At 39.4% G+C, this 12,350-nt stretch overlaps 1 protein-coding gene across 2 annotated transcripts in view; it reads left to right on the top strand.

Annotated features, from left to right (window-relative positions):
* Positions 1-8,061: 8,061 nt before the first annotated feature.
* BPIFC (BPI fold containing family C) overlaps positions 8,062-12,350 on the top strand; it is a 36,489-nt gene continuing 32,200 nt past the window's right edge. For both annotated transcript variants that reach the window (XM_072655848.1, XM_072655847.1), the window contains exon 1: positions 8,062-8,132. The gene's annotated coding sequence lies outside the window, so the exon portion shown is untranslated. The remainder of the gene's footprint in view (positions 8,133-12,350) is intronic.

The following is a 12,350-nucleotide window of genomic DNA, read 5'->3' as shown; positions in this document are numbered from 1 at the left end:
CTGAGTAAATATATCATTTACAAGGACATACTCCCTCTTACAAAAATGGTACAAGAAGACATGTAAAAGCCTGTTCTACAGAACAGATAGTATGAGTCTTTGGCCTTGTCTGTCATAGGCATGAAGGGCCCAAGAGAAATGCAGCCTCTTGCAACTACACCAGTCTTGGATGGGTAGGCAGATGCCCAATTCAACTGGTGGCAAGATGGGGTATGTACTCATGAATATTCATCATCCACCCTTTGCTTTCTCTATATGCACATCTCATCTTCCCTGGGTGGAGAGTTCCGCATGCAAGATTCAAACCAAAGGTGAAAATAAAATGGAAAGTATATGCAGTATGATATATATGTATATGTAAGCCAGATTTTGTTTCTACACTTCCATGTCTACAGATCACCTCAGTGATTTTTTTACCTTCAAAAATAAATAGTTGCCATTGTGAACAAACTAGCCTAAATCTAGGTGAAAATTTTTGTGGATGTCTTACCCATCAAACATTTGAGGTTTAACCAAGACTACCAAGGAAGTGCTCTTCCTCTCAATAGAACACCTCCTTCCCTTCAGTAGTGCCTACTTATTACATGAGGCTGCCACCTATTCCAATTAATTTTGTGTTGATAATACCTTAATAAAGTGGCAACCCTTGAGGTGACAGAAGACAGCCTAGACTTTTACCAAATGGAGGTTTGATGAGTCCCTCTCTCACAAGGAAGAGGGATGATGCAGTGGATGGAAATAGAGGCAGAGAGGAGTCCTTTCTGGTAGGAAGATGTATTTGTTCCTGGAGTTAGGCAGCTCCAAAGTGAGTGTGATCTGTCCTGGAGCAGGGGCAGAGAGAGGGAGGTGACCCTGCAGCTTCGTTGGAGTCTCATGTGAAGCAAGTCTTCTGCAGTGATAGTAAAGTTCAAGCTGTTGGTGAGAGATCAGAGCCAGAAGGATGTCAGAGGACATCTAATCAAGCCTCCTAATTTTACATAGGGTGAAAAAAAGAACCAGGAAAAGATCCTCTCCTCACTTGCCCAAGGTTACACACTTAAGAAGTATGAAAGGCAGGATCTGAACCTTGCACATTTGACTCTAAAGACAATCCTGTCAAGCAGAGACTGAATGACCACTCACTAGTCAATCGACAAGCAGTAAGCACCTTCCATGTTTAGCACTGGGAGGTACAGAAATGAGAATTAAATTGTCCCTGCCCTCAAGAAGCTTACAGACTATGGGAGAGACATTTATGTATCTACACCGTATGCTATATTAAGTGCACATAAAATAAATACAAAGTCATTTTGTATGAAAGCATTAGCATCTAGAGGATCAAGAAAGGCTTCCTGTGGAAGGTATCATGAGTTTAATCTCAAAGGAAACTAAGAATTAAAACCATAGGTAAGGAAGGGAAGGGGGGAAGAAAAAGAAATATGCATTTATATAGCCCCTACTATGTGCCAGACACTGTGCTAACTGCTTTTCTCACATATTTTCTTATTTGATTCTCACAACCACCCTGGAAGGTGGATGCTACTATCCCCATTTTACAATAGAAGAAAGTGAGGCAGGCAGAAGCTAAGTGACTTGCCCAGGGTCATAGAGCTAGGCAGTGTCTGAGGCAGGATTTTAAAACTCAAGTCTTCCTCACTCCAGGACCAGTGTTCTTTCCGCTGGGCCACCCAACTGTCTATTAAGGAAGGAGCCCAGGGATGTCCAGGCATGGGTGATAGCCAGTACAAAGGTCTTAAATGAGAGATGGATGTTATGTGGAGTTTAGGTTCTGGGCTCTCTCCTAACAGCTCACTCTCACTAGTAGAGAGGAGGAGGAGTAATTGCAGTGGTAAGAGGAGAAGTAGCGGCCACAACAGCAGCAGCAGCAGTAATCTATAATCTATTAGCTTTCACAAAAGGATCTTTACTGAGAAGGTATCACAGGGCCCAAAGTACCTTTCCCCCGAAACTCTTCAATATATACTCCTACGAGTATATACCGAGTTTATAGAAAAGTGGGCTCAGGCTTAAGGAGTATACATCACAAAGAAGGCATAGAGCTCCTGGTTCAATGAAACCCTCCCTTCTGGAAGTCCTCATCAAGTTCCCCAGAGACATAACTCTTTGCTGGCCTCTGAGGGTCAGGGCCTTTTAGAGTACTGAAGATCCCAACGTGTCTAATTAGTTCTCTGCTGTTGATATAGACACATCAACCATTGCCATTCTGGGATGCTTTGACCTCCTACCATGTGAAATTCAAATCCCCCCCTTTCAAAGTCTGAAAGGTCTTCCTCTGGTCAAAGACAGACAAAATAGACTGTTCTTGACACCCCAACTCCCCTCTCAAGCAATTCCCACTCAAGCGATGGACTGGAACTGCTCTTTCATTTGTTTGTCCTTCATTTTTGAAGAGGACCAGTGACATCAGTCCTGACTCATGGGTGAATTGGGTATAGGTGAGGCAGGGATGCGCAAAGTCTTGTTCTCTCTTCCAGAGTTATCAAGGTCCAGAGGCAACATAAAAGTCAGCGTGAGTGATGATGGCCCAGGATACAATGGATGAGCAAACTCTAAGCGCTCTGAGAATCAAAGTATGTTAAAATTTTCTTGTTGATCAGTATTGAGTCCATAAGCAACTGCCGATATCCAATCTCAGAGATATCCAATCTCAAAGGAAAAGAAAAAAAATTCTCCCTAAGAAAATAGTCTAAAAGCCTATTTTTCAGTAATGCTTTGGGACTACAAAGGGAATTCCTCACTGCAACACAGTAAGATAGGAAATGCAAGTGTTATTATTCCCATTTAAATATAAGGAAACTGAGGCACAGTGATTTTAAGTGACTTGCCCAAGATCAAAAAACAAGTTAAAGCCACAGCAAGAATTCAAATTTGTCTCCATCCAAACTCCAAGTCGATGCTATTTTCACATTAACACAGCATGGAAAATGGCTCTCTTCCACATAGGGAAATCTTACTATTTATTCTCGAGACTAGTGTGATAAAAGCCAACTTACCCTGCTTATTTTGATCATCTTTTTAAATTTCCTAAACAATTATCATTATATTTACATTATTGGTGTCTTAATTAAAGGTGTGCCTGCACACCACTGGGACTGGACGCATTGTCTACAATTAGTGCGTGAAATCATTAACCCTACTTTCTAGCTTGTATTAGCAAAGATTAATCACCAAATGCTCCACCAAACCTGCTTCTCCTTGGGTGAAAACTTCCCGTGTTGTTAAATTTCCCTCCCAACCTCCCAGTAAATCTAAAACATTGTCCAAAGTTTGCCCAATTTCTTCTCAGAAAGGATTCCTTTAATATATGGGCTAGATTAGATGGCAGCTGACATCCGTTCCTAATCTCCAATTTTACAATTCTTTGTGAGTTGGTCAATTTACTAAAAGTTAGCATTTATATAGTCCTTTCAGATTTGCAAATAAGTCGTCCCATTTGGTCCTCAAAGCCACTCTGGGAGGTAGGTACTTTATTGACTTTCATTTTGCATATGAAGAAACTGAGGCACTCAGAGGGCACCTTACCCAGTATCTGGTATTTAATAAATAAGCCATTTTATAAATGCTTGTTGACTGTTTAATTTTTATTAGTTCATTCATCATACAGCAGGAAATCTACCACTTAATTCTTACTGATTGAAGTTAATTATATCTCTGTCCTTGGAGCTATGGCCATCTCTTGGAAGTAGTCTGGGATAAATCCTGTTTTTGTCTATTTTCCTCTTCTATCCTGTTACACAGTGTGTGCATAATAAATAGGTTTTGGATTAGCCTGAAAGGAATTGACATCACCAAGTGCCCCGTGCTGTTCACACTGACTCAGAATATTATCATAAAGACACCCAATGAAATCAAATACTCACCTATCTTGAATGGAATTAAAGAAATACTGGAGTGTAGAAGTTACACAATAATTGACAAGCCCAGAGAACACACCCCCAAGGAATGTTATGACAGGAATTCCTTATTAAAAATTCTAGAGAGGTTTCATCCCTTATAAATAAACAAAAGGATAGTGGCATCTGTGGTCGCATCCCCTGCAGATAAGACCTAGACTTCATGTTCCAAAACTAATTCTGCCCAGAGCCCAGAAGATGTTTAAGATGTGTTTTTTTAGGTGGTTAATCACAAAATCCATAAGCATTAGTTAAGCATCAACTGTGTTCCAGGAACGGTGCTGGGCCCAGAGATACAAACAAAAAAAAAAAATGACCTAGTCCCTGATCTCAAGAAATTTCCGTTCTACTGGGAGGGATATGATATGTGCATAGGAAAAAGAGTGATGGATAATCAGCCTGGAAAGACAGGCTAGAAACAGATTGTAAAGGACTTTTAGTGCCAGAGAAAAGAGTTCTTGTTTTTAGCCCCAAGACAGTGAGGAGTCACTGAAGCTTCTCAGGAAAGGGAGACATGCTTTCTGAAGGATAGCTGGGAGTGGGGAAAGATTTGTCAGGGAGAATGCTACCTTAGTCCAGGAGATAATAAGACAGTAAGGGATATAAGAGATGTGTGGGAATTGTTGAATGAGCGATTGATTGAATAGGGGGAGGAGACAGACAATCAAAATTTGAAAATGATTATGAGGTCATGAATCTGGACAATTACAACCTCAGTATGTAGTGTTTAAAAAATTTGAGCAACTTAATTTCTGGATAATTAATCATTTTATTCATAATGCTAGTGTGATTAATAAAGGTCAGTGGTACTCTCCAATGCCAAAGACCATCATGGCGGCAGGTTCATGCTTATATGCGCCTTGGAAGAGGGGTGTTCCTGAGGGTGGCAAGCAACTCTGATTGGTTAATAATTAATGAGAGAAAGAATATTGCAGTGAGGGGCTGGACCTATTCCAATGAACTTTGATTATGGCATTTTCTTCTAAGTTATCCCCAGTCTTGGGCAATCTATTTGAAGAAAATTTATCCCCATCCAAACCTGAGTAGAGAACTGGGGACTTCCTCACCTGGGTAGGGTCTGAACAAGACTGTCAAGAAACTTAATCCAATCTCATTGTCAGTTATGTCCTTCAAGAGACTGAACTTTGAAATTAAGACTACAGAAAAAGGGGGGAACTGTGGATCTCCACAAATCATTGGTTATTGATAATCATTTGTCTCAAGTAGACATAGGAGAGTTAGGAGAAAGTAGGTGATTTGGGGAGAAAGATAAGAAACCTATTTTGAACATGCTTATTTCAAAAGGCCTAGCAGGCCTTTGGTGGTGGGACACTGGTAGGCTGTGGCCTGGGCCCATGCCCATTATGTGAGTCTTGAACAGATCCTGTGATACCAACAATGTTTCAAGTCACATGGGAACTGGGGAATGTTACTGGTCAGTAGGCCTGAGATGTAGGCAGAGAGAGTACAAAAGCATCTTTGTTTTATGCACAGTGAAAGGCTTTGCTCTGATGTCACGACCCCTGGCATCTCCGCTGGCATATGAAAAACACTGAGCGCGGGCCAGCAGAGGTCTTTGCCAACTCATATCCTTGCTGCTTTATTTTATTTTAATTTATTATGTTTATTTTATTTCTTCAGTTTGAATTTTTTAAATTAAAAGTATTTCTTTCCTTTTCCTCTGCCCTACTAAAAAGAAAAAGGAAAATAAAACCCTTGTATCAAATATCTTGCTCTGTGTTTGACAGTGGTACACACCCTTACAAGCTGAGTAAACCTACTTTTTATACCCTCTGCTTGTATGAGCTTTTATTAAGAGCTTAATATGTGCTAGGCACTATGCTAATACACTGGAGATACAGAGAAAGGTAAAAGATAGAACCTGATCTTTTTTTTATAGCTTTCTTAATAATATTTTATTTTTCCCAGTTACATGTTAAAAACAATTTTAATATTCATTTTTTTTAAATTGTTGCCTTCCCCTCCCCCATTCCTAAGACGCTAAGCAATTTGATATTATTAATCATATACAATCATGCAAAATAGATTTCCATGTTAGTCACATTGTAAAAGAAGATACAAAAAAAAAAACATGAAAAAAATAAAGTGAGAAAGATTCTCCCAACTGCATCCACACTTCATCAATCCTTTCTGCCATTTTTCATCCTAAATCCTTTGGAATTGTCTTAGATCATTCTATTGCTGAGAACAACTAAATCATTCACAGTTAATTATCATTAGAATACTGCTATATTATTGCATACCTGTTCACCAGGTTCTGCTCATTTCATTTTGCATCAGTCCACAAGTCTTTCCAGGGTGTTCTCAGAGCATCCTGCTCCTCATTTCTTACAGTACAAGAGTATTCCATCACCATCATATACCACAACTTGTTCAGCCATTTCCCAGTTGATGGGCAGCCCCTCAATTTCCAATCCTTTGCCACCACTATAATATCTGCTATAAATATTTTTGTACATGTGGGTCCTTTTCCCTTTTTTATGATTTCTTTGAGATACAGATCTAATAATGGTATTGCTATATCAAAGGGGATGGCACAGTTTTATAGCCCTTTGGGCATAGTTCCAAATTGCTCTCCAGAATGGTGGGATCACTTCACAGCTCTACCATCAGAGCATTGAGGTCCCAATTCTCCCACAGCCCCTCAAACATTTACCATTTTCCTTTTCTGTTATATTAGCTAATCTGACAGGTGTGAGATGGTACCTTAGAGTTGCTTTAATTTGCACCTCCCTAATCAATAGTGATTTAGAGCATTTTTATATGACTATATATGACTTTGGCTTCATCTGAAAACTGCCTGTTCATATCCTTTGACTATTTATCAATTGGAGAATGACTTGCATTCTCATAAATGTAATTTAGTTCTCTACATAGTTGAGAAATAGGTCTTTATCAGAGGCCCTTGCTGTAAAAATATTTTTCCCAGCTTTCTGCTCTCCTTCTAATCTTGGTTGCATTGATTTGGTTTGTTTAAAAACTTTTTTATTTAACATAATCAAAATTATTCATGCTCCCTGTCTCTTGTTTGGTTATAAATTCTTCCTTTTTCCATAGATCTGAGAAGTAAACTATTCCTTGCTCTCCTAATTTGTTTATGGTATCACACTTTATGTTTAAATCATGTACCCATTTTGACCTTATCTTGGTACACAGTATAAGATATTGGTCTATACCTAGTTTCTGCCATACTGTTTTCCAGTTTTCCTAGCAGTTTTGTCAAATAGTGAGTTTTTGTCAGTCCCTGCTCTTGAAAAGCAAGAGAGAGACAGATATACAATTATATACAAATAATATATATACAGGATAAACTGGATTGGGAAAGGCTTCTGGTAGAAGATGGGACATTATCTGGGAGACACAGCAGTCGTTTTTTGCCACTCAGATACCTGAAATGAGGACAGCAGTCATCAGCCTCCTAAGACAGAAATCCAGGTAGAGATGATCAGCAGTCAACTGGAGATACAAGACTAGGGCTTGAGAAAGACATGAGATTATCTACAGATAATGTAGACTAGAAAGTCATTTGCATGAAGATGATACTGTGGTTAAATACATAAGAATTTCTGAATCATCCAGAAGCAGTACCCTAACCAGAAGAACCACTGGCCTGCCCAGTTAAGAAACCTCATCTATGCCTAGAGCTGCAAGAAACTTTAGATGTCATTTAATCTAAACCTCATTTCTCAGATAAAGAAACTAGTCCCAAGAAGTTAAATCATTTATAAGTAGGAGGTAGTAGACTCAAGATTTGAACTCAGATCCTCTGACCTCATTTTCCATCACTGTATAAAAGTCAGTGTCATTTAAGGCCCCCTATGTTCAAAGTACGGGAAGTCTCCTAGTAATTAGCCTGGTGAAAGGTGTGTGTGTGTGTGTGTGTGTGTGTGTGTGTGTGTGTGTGTGTGTGTGTGTGTGTGTGTGTGTGTGTGTGTTTCCTGGGAGATGATTAGAAAGGTAGTATTGTCTGTTCAGCCAGTCAGAGTATAGTTTTTCATGTATACAGTCATTGCTTAATTGCAATGAAGTAATTATTTATTGTATTTTGTAAGAGGCTTTAAAAAAATCCACCCCAGAGATGATTCAGAGCAGCAATTATCTTGACTGTTGCAGCTGAGTTTCAGGCACAAAGTACTGAACTTTCTGGCTTCAAAGGAGAAGGTGAGACAGGAACCAGCCAGAGCTAAAGAGCTGCTGTCCAGCATCTCCCTGCTCAAGGTAAGACTCTTTAGAATTACCTGTCTCCCTCTTTCAGTACATGTCTCTTGTGAGACCACACCATGATACTCTCACTGGGAGACATCTCAGTTTCTTTGGCTCATTGTCAAATTGTAAATTATTACGATTGTGTATATGTGTGTATGTGTTTGTGTGTGTATACTTTTTCTCCCTATCCTAGAGGCTGCTTAAGTAAGAGGCATGGTAAAAATTGTGAACATCTGTAAAACCTACCACCACTGGAAAAACGTAGAGTCGGCGTATTTACTTCATTAGACTCCCATTGTTAGGATAATGTTGCGGAAGTGGATCAGTATTCCTAACATCATTTACCCAGGCAGAATTCATGCATTTCTGAATCTAATCTGTCTGGTATAATAGATGGCCCCTAAAGTCTTTTGCCACTCTAGAATTCTGAGATGTTCTTGCTTTACTGGGGAAACAAAGTGCCATGTTCAACTGAAATAGGAAAGCTAAGTAATCTCGCATGATTGGCACAGGGAAGTCTCTGCCACTGGGGAATCTTGAAGTCATATGGCTTGACTGGTTTGGCTTAGGCAAAAAAACAAAAAATAAAACCCACTACCCTCATATTTGTCTGAATTATCTGAATTGATCAGATCTAGGTGTGGGGATTGGAGGGAAAGATTTAGCCTGAATAGTCCAATTCAGACCTGATTTTGAAATCTGGAACTTTATGGAATTTTTCACCTAAATATTCCTGGAATATTCCTGGAAATATTACCCATTTTCAATAATGGGGGGAGGGAGGGTGGAGTGGGGTGAAGATAAACTTTGATTCAAGTCCTTACCTCTCTCTCTCTCACTAGCCAAGCTAAACTAATCTACTTTGTGTTTTAATTTCTTCATCTGTAAAAAGGGTGTTTTTGCTTTGCCAGGATTGTTATAAGAATCTAGTGAGATGGGAAGCGGGGATAGGACTTTGTAAACTATAAAGCATGATTGAAATATAAGGGATTCTTATTATTGATTGTTTGACTTCTCTTAGAATAGACTTCTTTCCAAGATGAGGACAAAATAGATAGGAGTGCCTGTATGCCTGAATGATCATTTCTGTAGGGTTAGTGATGTCCTTGCTCCTCAGATTATGTGAACCAGGTCATACAGGGGAGAGAGCCGTGAGTCTGGAATCAGATGGCATAGGTTCAAATCACGCTTCTATTTACTACCTTTGTGACTTTGGGAAAGTCACCCCATCTCTGGGCCTCTGTTTTCTCCTCTGTAAAATGGGGTCACTGGAGTAGATGACCTCTTTTGTCTCCTCCATTTCTAATTCTATGATCCCTAACATCCATTCCAGTCCTAAATGCTCTGATGTATTACATATTTAATGATGTCAGACCCTCACAATGTGGTACCACAGGAAAAGTGCTACACAGAGTCTGAGTTCAAATCGTAGTTCTGTCTGACCTTGGGGAAGTGGCTTTATTTCTGGGCTTGTTTTCTCATCTTAAATGAGTAAACATTTCAAGAGTTCATGGGACTAGATATCTTCTAGACTTGCCTCCAACTCTCACCACAAAAAAAAAAACAAGGATAATTAACATTTACATAACACTTAAAGTTTTGAAAAATACTTTATAAATATTTTCTCATTTGATCCACACAGAAATCCTGGAAGGTAGGTGCTATTATTTCTCTACTCTCCCTGAGTTTACAGATGGGGAACTGAGGCTGTGAGAGGTTAAGTGACTGCCCAAGTGTCACCCATCTAACAGGTGTCAGAGATAGAGTTTGAACTCAGGTCTTCCTGACTCCAAGTCTAGTTTTCTCTCTCTCCCGTATTACCTAAAATATTCCTTCCCCCATGAATAAAACCATTAAGTTGAATTTTTTTTATTCTCAGAGATATTTTTACAAAGTTGTACTGTATCTGACAAGTTCCAGTGGGCATTTCTTTTTCCTGGTCATTGACTTGGATCGGGTAGATACAATTTAAGTTACATCAGAAATACAGAAAATCGTGAATGAACAAACTCACCTTTGCTGTGGCATATGAGCATGCCTATCTATTTTGTCCTCATATATGAGAATGGACATTTTGTACTTTGAAGACTTCTGACCTTTGCAGGAGCACTTTCATTGCCACAGAATAGCCAGTTGGAAGCATTTCAGATTCATGTTGGGTTCTTTCTTACAGAGAACCAGCCCTGCCCTTGCTTGTCAGGTAGTTAAATGGTCTGAATTTTTAATAGTCACTTGCTCTTTACACAGAAGGGTTTTTTCCTCCCCTTACTCATTAATTATCACTGTCTCTAAACATTTTAACTGAAAGTTATATACAGACTCTCCCTTTAGCTCCTGGTAATTTCATCTGCTCATAAATTTCCAAGAGAAAAACATCCTCCTTGGCTCCAGATTTTCATTCTTACAATGAATGACTTCTGACATATTTAAAGAATTCTGGTGAAATCCTGTCATTTTGGAGATGAGAAATACAGGGTTTTTTTTTCTTTTTTACTTTAAATAAACCTGAAAACTCTTGCCATGCCCAGCAAACTCAAATGTATATGACTTCAAACATTAAAAAAATAAATCTCCAGTCAACTCTTAATTTCAAGCTGGGTTGTTTGTTTAACCTGTCTTAGGTCAGAGCCTTGTCCATGAAGCTAGGTAAAGCCTGCAGACCCCTTCTCAGAATCATGTTTTTAAATAATTAAACAAAATGTCAAATTTCAATTAGAGGTTAATGAAAATAAGGAGTTCATTTTATTTCCATCTGGGTCTACAGAAACTCCTCTTGAAATCTGCCCACAGAGGGTCTGTGGGTACCAGGTTAAGAACTGTTGAATTAAAGCATAAACCTGTGTGCTACCATCCCCCATTCTCTGAATTAAAATGAAAAGTCAAGTGTAACAAAGATTTTGTAAACGCTGGAAATGTTAGCAGCAAATATCTGTGTGAGTTGCCTTTCCTGTTTCACTGTGGACATAGCAAAATGTACATAATGTGTGCCATTTTCTCCATCTATGGTCTTATAGAAGGTTAGATGTTAGAGGACTTTAGAGAGCACATAGGCAAACCCCTTCCTTTTTCCAGATGAGAAAACTGAAGTGCAGAGAGAGGAAAAAACTTGTTCAAGGTGAACCAGCAACATAGTGATAAAATCAGGACTAGAACCCAGGCCTGCCAAGTTCCAAGTGAGTGTTCTTTACTCAGCACAAATTTCTTTCTTTCTCTTGCCTTTTGTTTATCTACAACCACCTCTGACTCTCCTTTTCCTTTCTTTCCCTCCCTTCAGAACAGCTCAAAAAGTGCCCCCCAAAATTATCTTCATCCCTCCCTCCCAAACTACCTGATATGTGTTCTGTTTGTACTTATTTGCATATATACTTGATGACTTCTCCATTAGAAAATAAGCTCGCTGAGAGAAGATCCAAATACATTCTTTGTGTTTGTATATCCTTCAGTGCCTTTCTCCTCATGGGAATGAATAAATGCTTGCTGACAGATTCTTTTTGTGTCTACAGAAACGTATGCCACTGTATTTATTACAGTCATCTTTTTCATCACAAGCCTATTTCAAATGCTTATTCATAGAATCTCAGATGTGGGAGTTTTATAGGTCATTTGGTGCATCCCCACCAACCCATTTTTATGGACAAGGAAAGTTAAGTGACTTACTTAAGGTTATATAGGTAGTAAGGGACCAAGTCAGATGTCAATCCTGGTCTCTTGACTACCAAGCCAGGTCTCTTCCATTGCCCTGTCTTGTCTCTGTTTTCTTTGTCTTGGAGGCTATGCAGCATTCCTCACTTGCCTGTGAGTACTGATCCCTCCTGTAACTTCCTCTGCATCTCATTCCACTCATTGCTTTGAGCCATGTATATACCCATCTCATGTCTGATTATCTTCCCCAGGTCTAGGTCCTCCTCCCACCATTGCCTAGATATTCCCCCTCCTGTCTAGAATCACCCACTCCCAAAGTTAATTCTTTGCCTGTTGTCGTGAGCATGGTTTCACTTCCCTTGACGCTAAGGGTCATGGGGTTATTTGTACATGTGGGTCATGTAACTTGTTGGTCAGGATCCAAATTTTCATCATTTTCCTTAACCACCTCCCACTGCCTTACTTCCCTGGGATCCCTGGGTTGCCACTTCCAAACAGAGTCATTCAGTCTCCTTTTCATCAAGTTATTTCAATCCCTCTTCAAAGTTTTCTCCTTGAACACTCCCTAAGTCTAGAACAGTGGTTGTA

Source organism: Notamacropus eugenii, chromosome 3, assembly GCF_028372415.1.
Source record: "Notamacropus eugenii isolate mMacEug1 chromosome 3, mMacEug1.pri_v2, whole genome shotgun sequence".
NCBI classification, from domain to species: Eukaryota; Metazoa; Chordata; class Mammalia; order Diprotodontia; family Macropodidae; genus Notamacropus; species Notamacropus eugenii.
The sequence above is the reverse complement of the archived record's forward strand: the minus strand, read 5'-3'. Positions and strand labels throughout refer to the sequence as shown.